Here is a 24,020-nt window from a genome sequence, read left to right on the forward strand (position 1 = left end):
TAGTCTGATCCTGGAAAATGGAAGCAAACACAGGCAGATTCCCCAGCCTGTGCACTCTTGGCCTGTGATGACTATAGAATCCTTAATGATCCTTTCAGGCTACTTTTCCACAGTTAACTAATCAATTTAATGTATTCATTCACTCTATTGTTTTAAATGGTTCAAATTTAAGGCCTAATGCATACTGGACAACTGGTCTACCATTGAGCTGTACATTATATTTCATAGTTTTAAACATGGTACCTAGCTTCTTTTGAGGTATCTGTTTCCCCTTAATTCAATTATAAAATGGCCACTTGGCCTCAGCAGAGCTCATCTTCCGTCTCCTCCCCTTTCCTCTTCCTCCTCTTCTTGCAATATAAATAGGCTGAAAGTTTTCTACAGTTTTAACTTTCCTTTTTGTATAACACATCCATTTTAAGCAACTTCTCTCTTCCCATGAGTTTTCACTATGAACAATTTGGACAAGCCAAATTTCACCTTCAATAGTTTTATTAGACTATCTTCAATTAAATATTCACTTTCATCAGTATGAAAAACTACCTTCCACTAATTACTAGAATATTCATTCAGGTTGTCACTGTATCGTAAGGATTGCCACTCTACTATAGTCTAAAAGACAGTGCCTCATTTTCTCTTGAGACATCACCAGAATGCTCTTTACCAACCATATTTCTATCAACTTTCTCACAGTGTTTAGGTGCTCTCTACCTCTCTCTCTCTCTCTTTCTCTCTGTATGCTTGTGTGCATGTGTGAGAGAGAGCATGCACCATGCACGTGTGTGTGCATGTGTGTGTCTTATGTATTTACATGTGTTGAGTGTGTTCATGTGTGTATAGGTGTGTGCATCTTTATGTATATAGCCATCTTCTTGTGTGTGTGCAGATATGTGTATGCACGCACATATATGTGGAGGTCAGAGGGTTGTTTCTCAGAGTATACCTATATTTTCTTGAAGCAAGATGTTTCATTGACCTGAAACTTGATGTAAAGCTTAGACTGGCTAGTCTGAGAACCCTAGAATCTTCCTATTCATATTATTTCAGTGCTGGGATTACTAGTATTTATTGATGCACCTGTTGGGTTTTGCTGTTTATTTTAAATGTGGGTTCTAAAACTCAAATCAAGGTCTTTAAATATTTTGCAATCTGAGTTATGTTCCCATCCCAGTTCTGGAGTATCCTCAGAAGACTGAGGGTTTTCTCAACTCTATTCTTTTCTGATGTCTCATCAGAGCTATTTCCAAAGATGTCCTTATAGTAATCTTGGCTTTTCTAAAATTCATTTAGGAAGTTGCTGCCACATAGCCCAGTTCCAAAGCCAGGTATATTTCAGGGCTTTGTTATTCCACACCTGCACTTCTCTGTGCCAATTTATCTTAGATCAGCTGTTAAAACAAAACATCCAACCTGGGTTGCTTGGAAGCAATATGACATCCATTTCACACAATTCTGAAGTCTGAGAAATTCAGAATCAAGGTTGGCAGATCAGGTAAGTGGAGATGGCTCACGTCCTGATTACATAAAATGATCTTTCTTACTTTCTCTGCATGGAGGATTGGTACAGGAGTCTGTATACTGGTTGTTCTTAATGTTTCTCTTCCTAATGCTGTAACTCAGTTTCTCATGTTGTGGTGACATGCAAACATGAAATTATTTTTGTTGCTTCATAATTGTAATTTGCTACTATTATGATTTGTAATGTAGACATTTTTGGAGATAGAGGTTTGCCAAGTGAACCTTGATCTTTCCCACTCTTTCTTTTCACTGTTTAGCTTTTTTATGACATCTCAAAGACCCCAGCCCTTCCACATGGGAAGGGTTTATCTAGGCCTCAGTGAGAGAAGATGCACCTAAACTGTGAGACACTTGAAGCCCCAGGGAGTGGGAACACTTTGCAGAATGGGTTGGGGGATAGGAAGTGGGAAGTGGGGTGAGTGAAGTGGGGGGGGGTCATGGGTGAGGACATCCTCTTTGATACAGGGTCAGGGAGGGACTATCAGAGGGGGGATTGGGAAGGGGGATAACTAATAGTAAAAAATGATTAAAGATAAATATTGAGAAAGAAAAAGAGACAGAAATCATATTTGTGGTTTGCAGCGTTGTCCTTCAATTCTTCACTTATAATGTTCTCTACCCTATGGGCATGCTACTGGAAACTCCCCTATGATCTCATGTAGATTCGGAGACTCCTGTTTCTTGTTGCATTTCTAATCTTCCTTCATATAGACATGTGAGAGTTGAGTCCTGCAGTGTCTTGCTGTGGTCATTGTCTTTGTGTCAGGTTGCTCTGCTGACATCTGATGAATGGCCTTCCTCAAATTGACTCAATTTTAGTTCTTACTCTCCCTTCTTTATTTTTCTTTTCTTTTATTATATACTTTATTTGCATTTTGAATGTTATCCCCTTTACTGTTTTCCCCTCTGGAAAACCCCTATCCTCTCCTCTCTCCCCCTGCTTCTATGAGGCTGTTCTCCCACACACCCACCTACTCCTGCCTCCCTGTTCTGGCATTCCCCTACACTGGGGCATCCAACCTTCACTGGACCAAGGGCCTCTCCTCCCATTGATTCCCTACAAGGCCATCTTCTGCTACATATACGACAGGAACCATGAGTTGCTCTTTCATTGATGGTTTAGTCCCTGGGAGCTCCAGAGTGTCTGGTTGATTGATATTGTTGTTCTTCTTATGGTGTTGCAATGCCCTTCAGTTCCTTGGGTCCTTTCTCTAACTCCTCCATTGGGGACCCCATGCTCAGTCCAACAGTTGGCTGAAAGCATCCTCCTCTGTATTTGTCAGACTCTGGCAGAGCCTCTCAGGAGACAACTATATCAGGCATTGGTCAGCAAGCACTTCTTGGCATCTGCAATAGTGTCTGGGTTTGGTTATGATATGGATCCCCAGGTGGGGCAGTCTCTGGATGGCCTTTCTTTCACTCCACACTTTCTCTCCTTATTTGTCCCCGTGGGTATTTTGTTCCCCCTTCTATGAAGGACTGAAACATCCACACTTTGTTCTTCCTTCTTCTTGAGCTTCATGTGGTCTGTGAATTGTATCTTAGATATTCTGAGCTTTTGGCTAATATCCACTTATTAGTGAGTACATACCATGTGTGTTCTTTGTGATTGGGTTATCTCACTCAGGATTATATTTTATAGTTCCATTTGTTTTCCTATGAATTCATGAAGTCATTGTTTTTAACAGCTGAGTAGTACTCCGTTGTATAAATAAATGTACCACATTTTCTGTATCTGTTCCTCTGTTGAAGGACATATAGGTTCTTTTAAGTACAATCACTACCTTCTCTCTCTTCTGGAACAACCACAACATGTACATTGTTCAAAGATGTTCATGATCCATGAATTGTGGTGCCTTCCTAATGCTCTGCTGTTTCCACACTCTCTTTCATTCTCTTGTCTATGTTACTTTGGAAATTTTCAAGTGGCATCTGTTGGTGTTCACTGACACTTGCTTCTGGTTGATCAAATATATGTCCCTTCATAATGTTTCAGTTCTCCTATTTTTCACTCATTACCTATGGGTGATTATTTTGATATTTATGTTCATTTTTCCAGAAATTCTTTTTGTCATTACTATTTGATGCATCATTTTTATCTGAAACCAACAGTTCTTCTTTATTTGACCTAGTCCTTCATACACCTCCATTTCTCAAGAATTAATTTCTGGAGAATCATTTTGCTTTTGTCAGTTTTTATCATTTCTTGATATCTTATAAGGTAGTGTATTTATCCATACATTTGAAACACAGAAAACTATTCTAATTTTATGTGCTAGATTTGTGCTGAGAAAGGCCTTTACAAATCAACTTGGCTAGCTATTCTGAAGGCCTCTCAGACCTTTCCTATTAATGACTCTTCTTCAGAATTATGCATGTGGATTCCTAACTGCAGAAAACTGACTTTTCCTCCCAGGAATCTGTGATGTCTTATGACCTCTGAGGTCTATACAATATCATCAATTATCTGAAGGTAAAGCATAGTTTAAATAGGAATATTTCCCAGAGACTTGTGTTTAAATGTTTGGCTCATAGGGAGTAGCATGATTAGGAGGAGGAGGCATGGCCTTGTTAGAGGAAATGTGTCACTGAGTAGGTGGGTTTTGAGGTCTAAGAAGCTCAAGTCTGACTAGTGTGGTACACAGTCTCCTTTTGCTGCCTGCAGATCAAGATGTAGAACTCCCAGCTTCTTCTCCAGTACAATGTCTACCTGCATGCTACTATACTTTCCACCATGATAATAATGAGCTAAACCTCTGATCTGTAACTCAACCCCAATTAAATGTTTCACTTTTAAGAATTACCATTGTCATGGTGCCTCTTCACAACAATAAAACCCAAACGAAAACACACAACAAAACTCTCCACTGTTTTAACTTTATCAGTGGGTCCAAAATATCTAGAATATGTTGAATCTCTTCAGCATATATTCTTTGGATAGTCACTTGGAGGTGGCCTCTTGTAAAAAATAGGACCTTCTTCAATCTTCTCTTAATATATTCAAGAGGAAGCACTGAGGTGAATTTACCTCACTTCAAGTACCTCTGCTGTTGAATTTTTAGAATCTGCAAAGTCATGTAAGCAAAGCAGAAGAAGAGTTGTTCCATTTAGCTATCCTTGGAAAGATTGGGAGTTGGGAATTTCTATAATGGTAATATAGAAAAAATATAGTCCAGATTTCCCAATGCCCTTTGCTGTGGTCAACTTCCATACTTTTCCTGTGTAGCAGCCTTGCTGGGTTCTCAGTTCTTAAGAAAGAGTCTGAATATTAAAGCTCTGTTAGTATCATTCTTTTATAGCAAAAGAAGACCAGAGACTTCCTTTCTTATATCTTGCTAGAGCTACTTAAGACTCTGAATTTTAATAGAACTGATTGTCACACCCCAAACAACATAGTGTATGAATGCATGCCAATTAGTAATATAGAGCTGACACACTGAAAATACATATATGTCTAACATAAAGATCAGTAGAGTTACGTAAATGTATACACACAAATATACTTGTCTGCACATCATATCATATTCATAAAAGTAGAAAACATTTCATAATCATTTCAAACGTATAATAGAAATTTTATATCATTTAATTTTTCTTTCTAATGATATTTGATTTTCATTTTTGTAATAAATTTCAGACAGTATTTTGATTTGAAATGTTACATGAAGAAGTATGAGAAGAAACTGGATTCCCATAGGCACATTTTGAAGGAAGAAGGCTCTAATAATTCTAGACTATTAATCCATCAGTCATGTCATATCACAGCATGACATTAGTGACTTAGTCTTTTCTCATGCTTATGGAAGCATTAGGCAGCAGAGACAGAACACAACCTTTAAGACATATTAGAACTAATAATTTTTGGTAAATATGGGGAGTTGATGGCTCTAAATCTGAGTGCCGAGCCATATTTCAGACCCATATCCTTTTCCTCAAAGAAGCAGTGTACCCTTTTCTAGTGAGCTTGCTGAGAAGGACTGCAGGTCAGACATGCTGGTGACATTTTCCTCATGAAATGTTGTGTCTTTACTGTGGTGATGAGGGGAAGCAGCCTACTGATTTGTCTTGCAATGCTTTGTGCTAACAGGATGCATTAGCATGCATCTAGAGTGCCGTGGACTAATGATATAAGAAAGACTGACACTTCCCATCACATGACAAGGCTTGATCACACTATTCACACGGAATTATTAGAATACAAAAATGAATGTAGGTGCAAAACAACACTCGTTGTTAGCAGAGTGATCATTTTTGTTGTTGTTAATGCATTATGCAGGATATAATCGGGGCAGTCAAGTTATATATTATTTTTAAAGGAACTTTCATTTTTCTATAAATTAAGTGAACTAGTTAAAATATAAATGTAAAATATAAATGTAGTCGACTTCCTTTGCCTTATCACAAAATGTGGTGTTGAGGTTTTGCCTTATAATTTGAGAATGTAATGAGCAAACAGAAAAATGAATATGACAAACTATAACCTTTATCTTAGTGGCATCAATGATCAGAAACCTCTAGAAGGTGCACAAGTAAGTAAGCAAGCAGAAACGTCAGTCATCTGTTTAATGAGAGGACTTGCTCAGAGGATTAATCTGTTATTCTATAAGCTACTCAAGGGCAAATCCACTGTAGCTGAGAGAATGTTTCCATTAGGGATCCTGCCTTTAAAGAAGATGCTGCTCACAGATTGAGTGGAAAGAGATAATCTATTAATTAAATGCATTTCTCTAAACATAATAAAAATCAAACAAGCCATATTTTAATTGAATAAATTGCCTGTGCACCATGGCTTTGGAGTTTGTTTCCCAAAGCTTTCTAAAAAGTGGATTCTGACATTTACTCTGTTGAATTCCTTCATTTTTCATTGTACATTTCTGAATGAATTGTTGCATCAACTGCTTCTTCCATCTCCAACATCTTTTCCTTTATGGACTTGGCTGTGGACCAACCTCTCTATGCTTCCTTTTGTTTGATTGATTTACTCATTTCCTGTATTTCCGATAAGTTCTTTCTTAGGATCTGAATTTCCTCACATTTTTTCCCACTGTATTTAGAATCTTTCCTCTGAGCTGTTACTTCAATCTCCTGGGCTATCTCTTTCTTACCTAGGTCTTGAGTTTACTTATTTACTGATTTACTGCAGTGTATGCTCACTTGAGTTCACTATGTTGTCACTAGTTCTTGTTAAAAGGAGGATTCTAAAATAGTTTTTCTGATATTTCATGTACCTTATTGTCTCTTGTTTCTAGTATTGAGTGGCTGTGAGTCTGTGATGGTCTCTGAATATTTTCTCATATGTTTGTGTATGTTTCTTTGGAGTATTTCGTAGATCTGTGGACAAGAATATGTCCTTCTGTTTTTATTTTACATATTTTCTTGTTTTATTTTATGCATTTCTTCCTGATGCTTAGGTTTCTACTCTTAGTACTACTACTACTACTACTACTACTACTATTACTACATGACAGACACACACACACACACACACACACACACACACACACACACACATATATATATATGCATGAAAAAACTTTTAATGTCAAAAAAGGTCATGACTTTGAAAGAAAACCAATGAGGGGTATATGGAAGGGATTAGAGGTAGATAATGGAGGCAGAAAATGATGTAGTTATAGTCTCAAAAATTAAAAGAAATAACTAAATAATCCATTCATTCTTACATACATTTTCAATTATTTGCTTACTAGGAACTAAAGAAGTTGGTGAATATATCTTTTATTAAAAATATGTGGGAGTCTCTAAAAGTGTATATAGTGAACTTTGGGAACTATAGAAATAGTTTTTCTTTAGGTGTGACACTTCAAAACAACAGAAAAATCCATGGTTAATAATACATATCTTAATTCATGCATACCATAGAAATAAGTATGAATACATAAAATAATAAATTATCAATTTGTCATCAAATTTATCAAATCTATAGAAGTTGAGAAGTTATACTGGACATTAATAGATTCTAGGAAAAATAAAAAGTACCTTTTGTATTTCTAAGGAGGCAGGCAGTCATGGTGAGTAGAACTTAGTCACACTTCTATTCCTGTTACATGGATAGAGACATTATGTATTTCAATATTGTTAGCCATCTAAAAACAAAAATCTCAGAAAATATCCAGATGCTAATTACTATGAGATTTCATAAGTAGATATATTCATGAGACTAAGGAGAGGCCTTATAAAGATGGAGATTAAATATCTTAAACTGTCCTAGGAACAAATCTTCAATGTTTCAACAAGTCAAAACATGTTGATTTCCATGTTGTCTTATACCCATTAAAAACTTGTGTGTTCAAAAAAGCAGAATGATTACTATGCTCAAGTGAATGTAGATTTAATGAAACACTACGTGAAAGCATCTATAATTACATTCAGTTTGAGAAGCCCTGGTGATAGAGCCAGCATACTGTGTATTTTCTTGTTGTATGCAACTACTGCTTATCTGTTGAACAATAACAATAACAGTAGTATCTGTTACACAGATACTATTAGTACCTGATACTCATATTGTATATAACCACAAATTTTCTTTTTGACATTACATAGATACTATTGGTATTCGATGCTGTGTTTCATGCAGGTTTTCTTTCTATTGATATTCATCCATGTGTAGTAGTAGCTCATACCCTGACCCTCATATTCAGGCTACAGAAGAAGCAGAAATGCTATGAGTGTGATTCAATGTGGGCAACATAGTGAATACTAGATCAGCTTTTGCTACAAAATAAGACCCTATCACTTTAAACCAAATCCAAATTTCTACTTCCCATATGTATACAGCCATTCTATAATGAAAATAACTTTAAGATATACTAGTTTTATTTTAATAATAAATAAATAAACTATTTTTTTTAATTTGTTATCGAGCTGGAGAGGTAGATCAGCATTTAAAATCCTTGATAATCTTTCAGAAGACCCAAGTTCAGGTCCAAGAACCCATATTGGGGAATTCACAATTTCCAGCAACTCCAACTCCAGGGTCCCTGATACTATCTGCTAGCCTCCATGAACCTGCACATGCATGGCATACAAAAAATACAGAAATAAAAATAAATCTTGAAAAAACTGCCATCATACCTAGATAATGAAATTTTAGTATTGTTTATATGCTACATTTTAAATATTCAATTTAATGTTTGTTTGTTTTGTTTTTTAACTACCTACATTCCTATCTTATAACTGTATTAATAATGTACATTTGAATTTACTATATTTGTGGGTAAAATGTATCCTGCATTGCCATGCGGCTATTCTAGATTGTGACCATCTTACTATTAGAATTCAATTTTAGCATGAGTATTATATATAGAGAGATAATACATTGGATAGTTACTAATATTCTGAAGCTATCTCATTGTGATATACTCATACTGCGAGTATTCAGTTATCATATGGTTAGTACAAGTTTTAGCTCATGGGTCTGTTTATTGCCATAAAACTTCTGCAATTATGTTATGCATTTACTAAATGGTGGCCTAATATTACTCAATTCATTGTGACAGGTAATTGACTCTCCTGGGTAAGCACTGCACTCAGGATGTAGTTTATGTAGCTTAATTTCTAGGAAGGCAACAGAGTGCTTACAAAGAGCTCTGAGCTCCCACAGTGAACTAGTGACATCATGAAAGTCAGCCAGGTGGTTTTGTTTAGTGTGCTTTTACTGTTTTGTTAGGCAGTCTGTGCAGCATCCATAGCTCATTGCAAGCATGCAAATCAGCTTTCACTTTCGCACATAAAGTGGCAGTTGAACCTGAAGCAAGCTTCTGCTCACCTCTGACCTCAGATAATCCCAGGAACATTCAGCATATACAAGCATTCCCAAAGAGCCTTCCCAAAGCTGGAATCCAGTTCTCATGCAAATATCTTTCTCATCAAGTGACAACATTCTAGACTAATTGCATTGTTATAAAGTCATTTTGTTATAAAACTACTATTTCTATAAGGCAAATGTTTGAATCTACTGTATAGAGCTGAGTATGGTATTAACATTCAAAAAAGCTTTAGGTGACAAGAATTTTCAGGCAATTTTCTGTGAATATTCTCTGTATGAACCTACATACTGGCAATATTTTCTTACTTGAGATGTCAGTCTTTTCCAATAAAACTTTTAACTTTTTCATGTGTTTTTTTTTTTCATAGCTGAGCACAGCTTTCTCTCCATCTGCTTTTTCCTGCTCTTCCCCAACCTCCTTCTCCCTTAGATTCTTTATCCCAGCTGTTTATACCCAGAAAAGAACAGGCCTCCTAGGGACAGCAGCTCCACAAAGCACATTAAGATACAGTAAGACCAGGCACAAACCTTTACATAAAGGCTAGATGAGGGAACCCAGCAGAACAAAAAAGTCCCAAGAGCAGGAAAAAGAATCAGAGACACCCCTCTCTCACTGTCAGGTTTCAAAAAAACAAACACCATGACACCAATCCTAACACCTATGCAGAAGGCCTAGCTCAGATTCATGCATAAAGCAGCCCCAGGACAGCCATTGCTGTGTCTCTGGACCCCATAGACCCTGCTTAGTTGATTCCACAGACTGTGATCTCCGTTTCCTTACCAGTTCTGACTCTCACAATTCTTCCTCCTCCTGTTAGTGGTTCCCTGGATGCCAAGATGGAGACTGCCAACCTAGGCTCACCATCCCCTGAACCCCCAATGTCTGGCTGTGAGTCTCTGCATCTGTTCCCATCAGCTGCCAGAGGAAACCTTTCTGACGAGGACACAAGGCACTGATCCATAAGGGTAGCAGAACATCATCTTTAGGAGCCATTTCATTTTTGTTGTGTACTGTTTTGTTTTTGTCAGTTATGTTTGGTTCTACCCTAGGTCTCTGATCCCAGCCTCCAGTTCCTGGTAATCTAGGTTATGTGGGCCTCAAAGTAGACAAGTCATTGGTTGGTTATGCTTAGAAGTTCTGTCCACCATTACCTCAGCACATCTTGAAGGAAGGTCAGATTTCAGGTCGAAGGGCTTGTGGCTGGCTTGGTGTCCCAGTGATACTACTATAACCCTTGATGGGTGTTGGTATTCTGTGTAAACTTCACCCCACACTTACAACAACAACCAGGTATGCCCCGCCCCATAGATCTTGCCCACTATAAAAGGGGCTACTTGCCCCTCCTCGCTCTCTCTCATCATACTCCCACCTCTCTGCCCCTTGGGCTCTTCTCCCCTACCCCCTCTCTCCACGTGGTCATGGTTGGCCTCCACTCCTTCATTCCTCTACTCTCTCTCTATCTCTCTGCCTCTCTAACTCCCATCCTCTGCCCTGAATAAACTCTATTCTATATCATGTCTGTGTGCGAGTAGTCCCTCAGGGGTAAGAGGTGTTTGGGCATGGGCCCGCTTGGGTACCCCGTTCCCCCACACTGCTGTGACACATTCTCTAAACCCCCCTTCTCTCTTTTTAAGCCCACTTCACTGGGTTTAGGAGATGGACCATTCAGGCTCTATATCCTCTATTATTAGGAACTTTTACTGGAATCACCCTTATAGATTCCAGGGAGTTTCAACTGCACTGTGTCTTCACATTATCTCCCAAATGCCCTCCAATTCTAGTTACCTGTTCCTCTATGCCCTCTCTTTTCACCAACCCCACTACATAACTCTTCCTGGTTGCTTCCCCATCAGTTCACAGTCCACTCATGGAATCCATTCTATTTTCTGTTCCTAGGGAGATCCATGTGTCTCTTAGAGACATCCTTGTTACTTAGACTCTCTTGAGTCTGTAGATTATTGCATGATTGTCATTTAATTGATCCAATTCAGTTTAAAATATTTTGATCTAGAGTTATTATTTGTATGTAATAAGGTGGGATGATGTTGAGTGTTATGGAGGCATGACTGTTCTCAGGATAATGGAAGTCACAATGTACTGTGAATGTTTGGTTATTTAATATGCATTAGGAAATAGTGGAGTTTGAAATAATATCAAACTTATCAGCACAGTCACAATGCAAAGAATTCTTTTAAGGTAGGACACATTGCTAGTGGTACATGACATTGAGTTATAAACCAGTACATAATTGGGACTGTAGTGCAGTGGCAGAGCATTTGTATAATCTGTGTGAGGTCAACAAAGACTAAAAATCAAAAGCCATGATGCAGCTGGCAGATTCAGTGTTTATCACCCTGATTATTATGGCAGTGGTTATGATTCAACTAATATTGCATACTTACAAGAGAAGATTTTTGGAAGCCTCATTTTTAGTTCCTGGGAGGGAATTTTACACAAAATGCAATTTATAATTCAGTTCTGGGTAAAGAATGTGAAGAATATAAGCAACATTTTGTACATGAATACTTGGCAGCATAGAGAGATTAGCATGGCCTAGAAAATAGGACAAATACCTTCCTTTGCTTTATTTCTTTAACATTCAATGCCACTAATGGGTGTATGCAATTAGTGGGTGGTTTCTGTCTTATATTACTGAATGAAGACAGAAAACACAGTAGGCTACTTCTTTGGATGATGATTCATAACCTGAAGCACAATATGAGAACTAAGAAGGCATGTGAAATATGCCTGTGTTGTCCTCAGCCTCTGTTTTGAACATAGATCATAGGAGAGTGTCTGCTGGTATAACAAGTATGGTACTTAACGCTCTCTTAGTCTTTTAAAATTTATATCTTTATTTCATTTTTGCCAGCTTTATTTGTGATACAGTTGGCAAATAACTGCATGTTGCATACAAGGTTTGAAATAGGCATAGATCAAGAAATGATGACCAAAATGAAGCCAAGTAACATATCTATCACATTAGATGGTTGTCACTTGTGTGTGGTGTGTGCAAGAACACATGCAGCTTATTCTCAGTTAATTTTAACTGTGTAATATGGTTTTGCTGACTGTATTTACCCTATCGTAGATTGACTCTCCAGAAATCGCCCATTTTTTTCCCACTAAAACTTGGAACACCTTAATCAATACTTGCTGCCTGCTACTCACCTCCCATGCCCTCGTCACAGTTTTTCTGTAAGCTAATTCTATGATTTCAGTGTTGGCTTGTCTTTCTATGTCTGATGTATGTCACTCAGCATATGGTCCTCAATGTTTACCGAAGTATACCAAATGGTCAAATCCCTTCCTGTTAAGCCATATCAGTCTTTTATTTGAAGAAACTAAATGTGGCACCTTATGTGAAACACATGCAAGATCAGTTGCCAGTTTGAAGATTTGTTTTACACCTATATGTGGCAGGATAATTTATTGGGAAATTAGTTCTAGTATTTCCTAATATTATCAGCCTTGCCCACTCAGAGTAGAAATATTTCACATTCTTTTCTCTTGGTAGCAATTAAAGCCTGTTTTTTTTCCGGGTTGCATGATTGAATTTCTTTGCTCCTGAGATTAAAGAAATGTGATATGAATAAACTAAAAGGGTCAGAGAGGTCAGCAGGACCTTCCAGATCAGAAGTGCTACCTTATTTTAAGTTCCTAAAACTTACTCTTTGAGTCCTCTAGGGTAGCAAAGTTTTACTGAACCTCATTTCAGAAAATAATACATTTTTGCTTCAACCTTTATTGTCCCATAATGTTCAGATAATAAAAGACACAAGCTGTCTGTATAGTTACTACCAATTCATGAGTCTCAAGTAGCTACCATGTAAAGCAGCTACCTGAGCTAAAGCAGAAAAAGTAATTTATAGGCAGACATTTGGATTTTCCTCTATGAGATCTGCTAAAACTACACGAGGTCTAGGCCCTGAAACATCTGAATCCATCCAGATTCAAGGTATTAAAGGTGTAAAATGATTAGGACTAAAAGTGAAGTCAAGATTGTCTGGTGGGAATTCTCCAAAGTCAGGATGAGATCATCACTCAGCAAAATCACTGGGCACAAACAGAATTTACTCACAATGGGAAGATCAGTCTTCTCTTTTCTTTCCTTCTTTCTTTTTTTTTTGGATTTGGTTTTTTGAGACAGGGTTTGTCTGTATAGTCCTGGCTGTCCTAGAACTCACTCTATAGACCAGGCTGGCCTCAGACTCAGAAATCCACCTGCCTCTGCCTCCCAGAGTGCTGGGACTACAGGCCTGCACCACCACCACCTGGCCAGTCTTCTCTCTTCAAATACCAATATGATACTTGTACATTTTATGTTCTATATTTAAATACATTATAGGCCCAGGGATGATCAGTGGAGAAAAAATTCTAAAGAAATTTCTTACAGTATATTTCAGCAAGACATCAGTATATTGTTTAAACAGGTTGGAGAGACTACACAGCTATTAAAGACTGAGGCTTACAAACAAAACATCATGAGCATCAGAGAAATGTAGAGAACTGGAAGTCAATTTCTTATTCATAGCACAGTTAAATTTACTTCTAGTTCAGTAAAAAAGGAGAAAAGATCATCAACTTCAATCTGGATTGCTCACAGAAATAAAGACAGAGAAGTTTTATTTTGTTTTGTTTTGCTTTGTTTGTATGTAACAATTTTGATTTGTGAGTGTATTTTTATTTTTTAATTGTCAGGTTGGGAAAATCTCACCACAGCCAATTGTGATCTCATAGACTAGCAAAGAATGTTTGGGTTCCTCACACATGTGGTACTGGCTGCCTGTACCTTTGAGAACTGACAAAAGTAGCTTTTGGGGGCACATCAGTGTGGTCAGGTCAGTAAAGGAAGGGAACAGGGCCAGCTATGAGCACGCTAACACTGCCAGATAAAACCTGTGTACAAGGGTTTCCTTCAAGTTTAGGATGAAGTGTGATCCTACCATGAGCTATTAGGAACAGCAAAAGCACCCATCATAAAATTCACTCTAGTTACATAAACTGGAACGTTTCAATTTCCCTCAAGGAATGGCTTGAATTAGTGCTAAACGCAGAGGGCTCGCCTTGCTTTTCAGTTTAGGATGTTCCAATGAGCACACTGCTCTCTGTGCACACCTCTGAACAGCATATCCATTCCTCTTGCTTGGTAACAGGCTAATAACTGTTTTTTTCAGTTTACCAAAGATCACCCATAACAGAAGAAATTGTTATCAGGTTTAAAATTGTATGCCAGAGGAATCTGCCTATGCATTTTACTTCATTTATTGTTTCCTCAAAATCAGTGCTTAATATTCTTGAAGATGAGGTGGTTTTGAGAAGGTTCTTTATAAGACTTTTTAGTCATTTATGTTTATTTTGTAGTCTGTTTTTAGTAGAAAATGGACCAGTGGCTTCCAGTATTTGAATTAGAATTTGCTTTACTGGCAGTAGAAAAATAAGCATCAATCATAAAGCTAAAATTTATTCTTGTTACCTTCATTATATGGGTGTGGATAAAGTCCATAAAACTGACCTAGGGTCCACAGAGCATAGTCAGAAACTACACGGACTAGCTTTGCATTCTATACATTACACTCTGTGATTCTACAGGCTTGCCAAAACTCTCTGTTTCAACTGAGTCATCTGAGGAAAAGAGTAATAATAGCTTATGTGGATGAATTTGGGGTTTGTTTTTATAGAACAGTTAATAGAATATCTGATGCATAGTAAGCTCTATAACAAATTTTTGTCACTGTGTATGTTGTTACTGTAACATCAGATGAGGAAGAACTAAGTGAATTTATGTCTACTAAATGGTTTCATTATATCAGTATGGTAATTGTATTCATGTAATCCTGGAATATAAAATATAATAAATATAATATAATATAATATAATATAATATAATATAATATAATATAATATAATATAATATAATACACAATATAATAATCTTATACATTAGTTCTTCTGAATATATGTATTTATATATCAACTATTGAAAGAAAACAGTTATTCTCAATTGTATAGTTTTCAGCTGACATTGTGACTGTACCAATGCAGTTTAGTCCAAAACAGAACTCCTAAAGCAATGTCTCAGTCATATCAGCATTGTTTAAGACAGAGAGAGTCAGCGCCATCCCTCTGATGGAAAGTAATATACAGGAGCAAATGTTAGGTGACTTGGGACTGCAGTTACAGGTCTAAAAATATGTATTTTACTTTTAGAAGCAGGACAAGTCAACCGTATGCATGTTAAGGTCATCTGTCTGAGACAAGAGTGTCTATAAGACATTGTAGTAAGAAGGGGAGTAGAATCACAACTCCCTTAAATAGAAATAATATTTTTATAAAGTAGTATCTGTAAAAGTGTGGTTTTTATTAAAACATTTTATACAAACTTTCAGTCTTGCTTCTGGTTTTCTACTTTACATTTCTTTCTAATATCAACTAATCAGATATTCACTTTGCTTATTATAGTTTCAGATGCCAAAAGTTTTAAAATTTAATCTTCATGGTAGAAAGCCTAATTTTTTTCTTCCATTTTAGGCTCTTAAGAAGTGGAATGAGACTGTGACTGATGGTCTGTCTGGAGGCTTCACCCAGTATGACAGGCAAGGGAAGAAGCCATTTATGTTTGAGTTTCTCTATTGCTGATACTGAGAGAATTGATATCTACTGATGGGCTCCTCAGCCTCTAAAATGCTTTCCTTGCTAAGAATTTCCTTCACATTAAATGTGTTTGCCTCTCTGTATCATGGATAGATAAGTTTTAAAATACATGGCAGTGTAGTAAATTCATCCACAAGGGAGAATCTATGGTATCTAATATATAGAAAGGAGAGTGTGGTGTTTGTAGCATTAGAAAACAACAAGATAAAGGCTATCCCCTGCCTATATTAGTCAGAAATCAAAATAAATTAAATTGATGATGAGAATTATGTGAAAAATTATATAGAAACATGAGAAGCTAATGTGAGAGAAGTTAGAGGATACTTGTTGAAAAATGTCATAAGTAAAGAAATCGTTTTATCACAGAGAGCCATTGTATTCTTAAAAGAAATCTAGAAGGAGAAAGGGACAGATTCTAAGCATGCAAGGCAAGAAAAAACATTTAAAAAATTCAAGGAATGTTGTAGTTGGTATTGCCTGAAGCTTATTGTGAGAGCGAGAGGGCCCAGGGCAGCAGGCTTAAGATTCTGATGGTATTGTTAGATTAGGGGACAGCTACCTGTGGCAGGTAGCCTGTAATACAGTCATGCCTGTTAATTTATACACAGTCTATGGTAGCTTTGGTTGAACTAGAGTTGTCTAGTTGTATTGGAGAGATTGTGGTATATTGTTAGTATTTACTGTATGAATCCTCACAGAAAATATTTGCTAAGCATCAAACTAAATTAGTCTTCCCATAGTTTTGATTTTGTCCTTTCTAAAAAGCAACTGAATAATACCTTTAGTCCTCTGTGTACAATATACTAGGAAACATTAAATATAGATGAGTAGATTAAAAAAAAAGAGATTGTCCACTACATACACTAGATAAGCCTGTTCTGGGACTCACAGAAAGAAAAGCAAAAAGGATGAAAAGGGATGATTGATTCAAGAGACTAATGGGAGTTGATGACTAATTGAAATATGGCATCTTCGGAGAAGAGTGCTTGATAATGATAGATACTGGAATTGGGCTATGGGAATATGTTTGAATTTATTAAGAAGGGAGATTCAGGAAGAATGGATTAGAAAGAGCACTAAAAATGTATCCACCTGTAACCTAAGGAATTTGAGGGGATTATGGCAAAGCATGCGAAAAAGAAAACATCAAACATACATAGAGCTGTGGTCAAAGAAAAAGTGTAGCAGGTTAAAAGAAATGGGTGAGATGAATTTTGCACCGAAAAGAAATAGCAAGTGGGTGTGATCCATGACTCTCCTGGCTCTCTGAGGATGGAGATCTTCATGAACAAACAATCTCAACTGTGCTAACTGAAGGCTACAAGGTGTGAAAGGGGCCAGAAGTGCACTTCTAGTAGCAGGAGCAAGAGAGTACCTGGGTAACAATCAAATCAAGACATGATAAAGAGTACGAAGTGGCCGCAGAAGAGGCGATGCCTGAATCCATTGCATTTATGATGTTTGCTGTGAGAGAGTAAAGATATTAAAGATATTAAAGATATTAAATAGAGTAAAGATATTTGAAAAAGAAACATTCAGCCAAGGTTTTGGCTGGGTACCCAGCATTGCTAAATGAAAATTTAGAGTCTGCTGGTCTTGCTTAGATGGTGCTGTATCTACTGTCATCTATACAACTTTTAACTTTCATTATAGGACTCACTGGATGCTTCTGAGTTTTGTTTTTGTCTGGTTGCAAAGTAAAGACAATAATTTCCGTTTTGCAGACTTTATTTTAAAAAAGGGATTGGTGATGTAATGTCTGCAAAACACCTAGCAGCATGCCTGTCATACATAGAAGGTCCAAAAATGATGTGTTTTATAGCTGAACACAGTGGAACATGCCTGTTATCTCAGCTCTGGAGAAGCAGGAGCTGGAACATCAAAGGTTTGAGTCCACATAAGATGATGCCATAAAATATATCTAAGTATACACATATACATATGCACTGTTTTCTTAAACTATTTTGTTATTCCCACCGGAACAAAGATAGACATATTATGTTGAAATAATCAGTCTCAGGCAATTTAACAGTACCCGGAGGCCAATATCTCAGAAACACATAGTTCAGAAAGCAACATAAAGAAAGAACAAAGACTTATAGTCACCTTGAGTGATGCACTACAATGCTATGCCCAGGAGATGGAAACGTGAGGTAAGACTCAAAACAAAGGTTTTTGGGAAAAGCTCCATAACTAGCCAGGGTCAGCACAGAACTCTTAGTTTTGGTAACTTGGTTTGCAATCGTCTTTCTCTTTGGCCTAGTCTGTGCTTGCTAATTTCTCCTGAATGTTTTTGTGTGCTTAGATTAATATTCCTACTACCTTCAAAAATCTGTGCACAGGCTCTCCACAAGAGCTTCCAACTTCTTGGTTCTGACAAAGGGGCAGAAGGAAACATGATATTCATTCCTAGGTTTGTTTATAAATTATTCTCAGGCCGTGAAAATAGTATGGTCATGAATTCATCATTTTAAGGAAATTCCTTTTGCTTGAAAATTGGGTATGTTTGGTCCCAGTACTAAGCTTATAAATCCTTATGTTTCCTTATTTGGAATTATCCTTCTGAGTTAAACTAGACCATAAAATCTGCAATGGGTCAGACCAAACATGAACAACACACTACTACTACCCACCCAAAAAAACAATAAGGGGATATTCTTACTGTTGTCTCTCAGGAGCAGAAAATAGTCTACTACAAAGTGAGTCAGGCATATTAAACCTTTCTTACTTTTGAGTCTTAATTTTGGATTGAGTTCAATGTCATGTTAACAATTAAATCTATTTTATGTTTTATTGATGCAATTCTCTCTATTGTAAATGATTTTCATTTATAAGATCCTGTTATGGTGAAGAGAACTTTTTATTCTGTCTTACCATCTGCTTTATAAAGAAGATAAATATGCAAAGCAGGGATGCCAGAAAGGCTTTCTGTGTGTGGTCTGGGGCCTGCTTAATGTAGAATCAGAGGCTTGGACTCAAGGTACTTCCTCCCATCACCTCCAGCAAGAGATTCCCCCACCTCTTCTTGTGTAGCCTAGTTTTAATGTATACTGACTGCTGCATATTTATGCATATAAATTTATGCATATAAATATATTTAATGTATATTGACCATCGTTTTTAAATCTCTATTAAATATGTCCCTTAACAAAGGAAACCTCATTCTCAGGTTTAACCAAAAATGAAGGATTCCTGGATATTAAAAGCATTTACTGTGAGTAAATTCTAACATTCTTCTGTGACCTGTTAATAAAAACTACTACTGATGAACATTTCCAATGCCAGAAGAACTTTAAGAATGAAAATGTAAATAAGACTAGAGATATAGATCCCACATCTCCTGGGTATGTTTGCACGTGCTCTCAGGAACAAAGACCTGAATCTGTGAGCAAAAATGGAAAAGCGTAGTGGGCTAACATAAACTCAAGTGCTATAGGAATCTTAAAAATAAGAGGCAATAAATTCATCTTCCAAACCAGGATAGCTAGGACCTGCTTGCTAATGAAAGGGATAAGGTAAAGAGATGTGTACTTAATGTGTTTTCCTATAACTTGCACAGAACACACGGGTTTTGAAGTTTTATTGTTGGAACTGGGCTGTGTTCTCATTACCAGAAAATGGGTTTCTGCAGTCTTCTGGCTTACAAAGGTATATGGAAGACCAGGCAGTTAGCCCAAGGTGATCAAGGGACCAAACTTCCTCTTTTGAAGTCTTTTTGATTGTACTACATTAACAGCTAAACGTCAAAGACCAACGTTTCGTGTTTTATGACTTACGTGCTGAATTCAGTCTTAGTTTCCATAGTGGTAATGTTATAAGGAGAATAATTTAGATGCTTCCAATTAAGGTTTGCAGATGAAATTTAATGTCCAAACCCTCAGCTGCCAATAAAGTGAGCTGGCAAAGTTTGGAGAGGCCTGTGGTTACTTTCTTTGAAGTTCATTTTGTTTTCCAGTGCATCTCAGAATTGAATTAAGTAGGCAACTGGCTTTAGATTATACTTTTAAAGGCGATATACTCTAGATCCAAACAATTTCTATTGGACAACATGCTTTTCAAATAGCAGGATGGAATTATATTAATTTAAAACTCTTCGACACATTCCCCCACCACCCTTTTTACAAATAGACAGTCTCATTCATATTATTGAACTGTAGAAGTGAATTGAACTTCCAAATTCACCTAGAATACACTGAATTCCAGCCTTTGAGATTTCTTGCTGTACGACCCCCCTCTCCATTGCACAAGTTTGTCTCCATATCCTAATAAACTTTGGAGAAGAAAGTTTAAAAGTTGCATTTTAATGAGGTGAGCAGAGACAAGAATTATTAAATGAGATTGCAGGAAATGAATAAAATAGGATAGCAAAAGAAAACTAATGGGCTCCATTTGGTCAAAAAGCACACTGTTCAGTTTTTCCTCTGTAATCAAATTAGATGCTTAAATATGGACACATCCTCCATGTGGGAGCTTTGACACGTTTTCAACAAGAATGGTCAAATAAGTACAGGAACTGACCAATTAAATGTGAGTGACTGTATTTTACTTTTGTAGATAAGAAGTCCACTGACACTCTGACATTAGTTTCCAGCATACATGCTTTGTAGTTTATTCTGCAAATGCAACACAAGGCAAACGTTAGGTTAGAGACAAGAGGTCACCACACACATACATCGTTTGACCAGGAATATGTGCCTTTCTACCCAGGCATCTCCTGTTTTTCTTCTGCTGTGTCTGTTAGTATCCTTTCCAAGTTAAAAATCTCTCACTTCCCTCAGATTTGAGCTTCATGTTTTGTCCTAACACCAACTGGAGCACTTGCCAGTTTTTATAAACTACCAAATTCTCATCAGCTGGAGAGAAAAGAGAAAGACATGCCAATTAGAGCCCAAGGCAGAGAGAAGCAAAAGCACCTATTTCCTGCCTGTTCCTAAGTCACTTGACTGGTCGACAGCTACTCCAATAAATCAGTAGCAGAAGCAAACAAGAGAAGGAACTGGGCTAAAAAAAATGCAAATGTGGCAACAGCATCAACCTTTCCTACCCTAATTCACATACCAGAAATGTATTTAATGAAACATCATGCTGAAATGCTCCATTCTACAAGGTAGGATCCCTAGTCTCTGTTGTTTCCTGACATCCTCTGAGGTTCCTCAGTTGGTTCAAGGCTTTTGTGAGCCCTCACCTTTCTCTTAAACTCCCTGTGAGATCAGGTTTTGTCAGTATGACCCACCAACCAAAGGAAGAACCGGTATTGGAATCCTAAACCCTGAGTCTCAGAGTACATAAAAACCTACAGCCATGAGGGAAACACTATTTCCCTCAAATCTGGAGAGAACCTACGCCCAGGCTTCTAGCTCCCTGGGGTTCCATTTCAGGAAGCTGGCTTATCATTGCTGCCAAGAATGCCCAGAACAGGCAAACATTATTGCTCCTTTTTGAAGCCAAATCTAGTAGCGTCTCTGTTTCTTTCTGTCTCTCTCTGTCTCTGTCTCTATCTCTCTCGCTCCCTCCCTTCCTATTTACTGACTTGCTAATTTTTAATCTTTATTATAAGAAAAGAAATTGTCCTCTCCAAAACAAAACAACACACACTGATATCAACCACAAAAAAATTATTTTATTTTTCCCTACTTCTGAGTAATAGTGAGGGTTAGAAGATGTGGAATGATCTTAGAATGTAAAAGGTCATTTTCTGAAAGTATAAAATATTTTTGATTTGCTTCTTTATTCTCCTGTGATTCACTGCTTTTCTGTGATTTAGAGAATTACTGGATCTCCAGGGTAAATCTTTTAAATAAAATTAATTGAGAAGGCATTTTAAACTAAATTAAAGATATGTATTAAACATGGAAATAACAAATTACAATACATGATACAAATAGATTTTTTTATTAAGAGGTAAGTCATTTCTTTGTGTTATGGTAAGAGTATATATTATTAGATTTTTTTCTCCCCTTCCTTGTCTCTCCTTTTAAATAAAAAAAAACTGTATCTCATTTTATAAAGGCAAAATTAATTTACTAGCAGCTTGTATTTACAAGTCTCTTCCAAGATTGAAACATTCCATTCTAGAGGAAGCTCCTTCAATTGGAAAGTAAACAACTCAAGATGTGATGTAAAAAGAGAGAGAAGAAGGGGCCTGGGTTCTAATATCCTTCCTAGGCCACACCTCCAATGACGTGAAGACTCCTCTACTAGGCTCTACCTCTTAGAAGAGTCACTATATTCCTGTATGATCCCAAGCTAGCAACTTACACATGGTTCTTTGGGAATCATTTAAGATCCAACCATAACATCTCAACTCTTTAAACTTTTAAATTTCTACTAACATCATGGGAGTGCATTCCATGAATGCTAAAAATAGAGGCTGCTTTGCCAATCATCAACTGTATTTCAACAAAGGTGGGATTCATAGCTCAACTGTACCTTAAAACATTCTGCAGTTGTACTTGGCTATGTACTAACATTAGCAAACTCAAGCAGAACTCACCTCTTGATTTCTGGCTAAGAATGCCTCCTACTTTAAATGCCCAAAGATTCATAATCACTCTCAGTTACTTTAGTTGAATACTGTAACATCCTAGAAACCCTCCCCCCGCCCCATACTGAATGATGTTCATACTTAAGATACGTTAGTTTTTAGTACTGTGGGGAATATGTGAGAACAATCATCTTACAATGAGCAGGTTTTGTTTGTCTCCTATCTTTAGTGGCTATAATCCATTTTTTAAGCATATAGCTATGCATTTTGTTGACACAGGACACCATGGTGACATCATATCATTCCATGTCATGCCAGGTATAGAAGAAGAAGTCCCTTTAAAGGCATATACACAATGACTGAACGTCACTCCTCTTGGTCTCGCCTCCCCATTGTACCTCCACTTGTTAGTAGTTTTAAACCTTTAGCCTTGTAAGAGTTTGCGGCCAATCCAGATTTAAACTTGACCAGAGAGATGCTTTGATGTGAGACATTAATTAATCTGTACTGATGGTCTATGCTGAGGGTTAGAAGGAGGGAGTGATAGAAAGGTTCATGTTAAATGATAAGTGTTTTTATATAATCTACATTGAATCACTAAAAACAGCTAAAGACGTCATGGAAATAACATACTATCTCCCTTGGAATAGTAGTAGCAAAAGACCATAAAGTTGCTATCTTCTATCTAAAATTTTCTTAGGGATTGGAGAGAGGGTTCAGTGTGTAAGAGCTATTGCTATGGAAGCATAAGGATTAGATTACAGATCTCAGCACCTGTGTAAAAAGACAAGTCTGGCCATGTTTGCCTGCAGTCTCAAGATTGTGTATAAAGAAGGTAAAGACAGAAGAACGTGTGTGGGTTGTTGGTCTTGAGCCTAACTTCAGCTTCTGAGAAAGGCCTGGCCTCTGTAGACAGAGATGAACTGCTTAGTGGTAGAGCAGAAATATGATTGCCTCCTCTGGGCACTGTGCTTGTGTACACATTCCCACACATATGTGCATTCACATACATATATACATATTCACACAAAAATATTTTAGTCTGTTTTAACTACACAATTGGATAAAAAGATGGTGCTCAGACAATATGTAAATTAATTTAATATTGTCAATGATTCACATTCATTTATATTAAATGTATTTAAAATGTATACGATCAGCTATATGCATTTATTTCAAGATCTGCATTCACTTCAAATTTATTCTAACCTCCAAGGTGATGGTATTAGGTTCTCAAGCTTTTGGGAAGTGATTAGCCCATCACTGGGCTCTGACATCAGAGCCCTCATGATTGAGATCAATACCTCTATAGACTGCAACCAAGATACCTAGAAAGACACTGGCTCTGGAAGCCTGAAGACATAGCCTTCTCTGTGAGGAAGAGGGCCCTAAATACACAACAAACAAAAATGCCTTAATCTTAGATTTCTCATTCTTCAACTATGAGACAAATTTCTATTCCCTGAAATACTCTTAATCTTGGAAGTTTGTCAAAGCAGCTTGAATGACACACATACTTATTTCATTTATATCATAGGTGCAATTAATATATTAATTATACACTGTACACATTGTGG

Source organism: Apodemus sylvaticus, chromosome 4 (genome assembly GCF_947179515.1).
Source record: "Apodemus sylvaticus chromosome 4, mApoSyl1.1, whole genome shotgun sequence".
NCBI classification, from domain to species: domain Eukaryota; kingdom Metazoa; phylum Chordata; class Mammalia; order Rodentia; family Muridae; genus Apodemus; species Apodemus sylvaticus.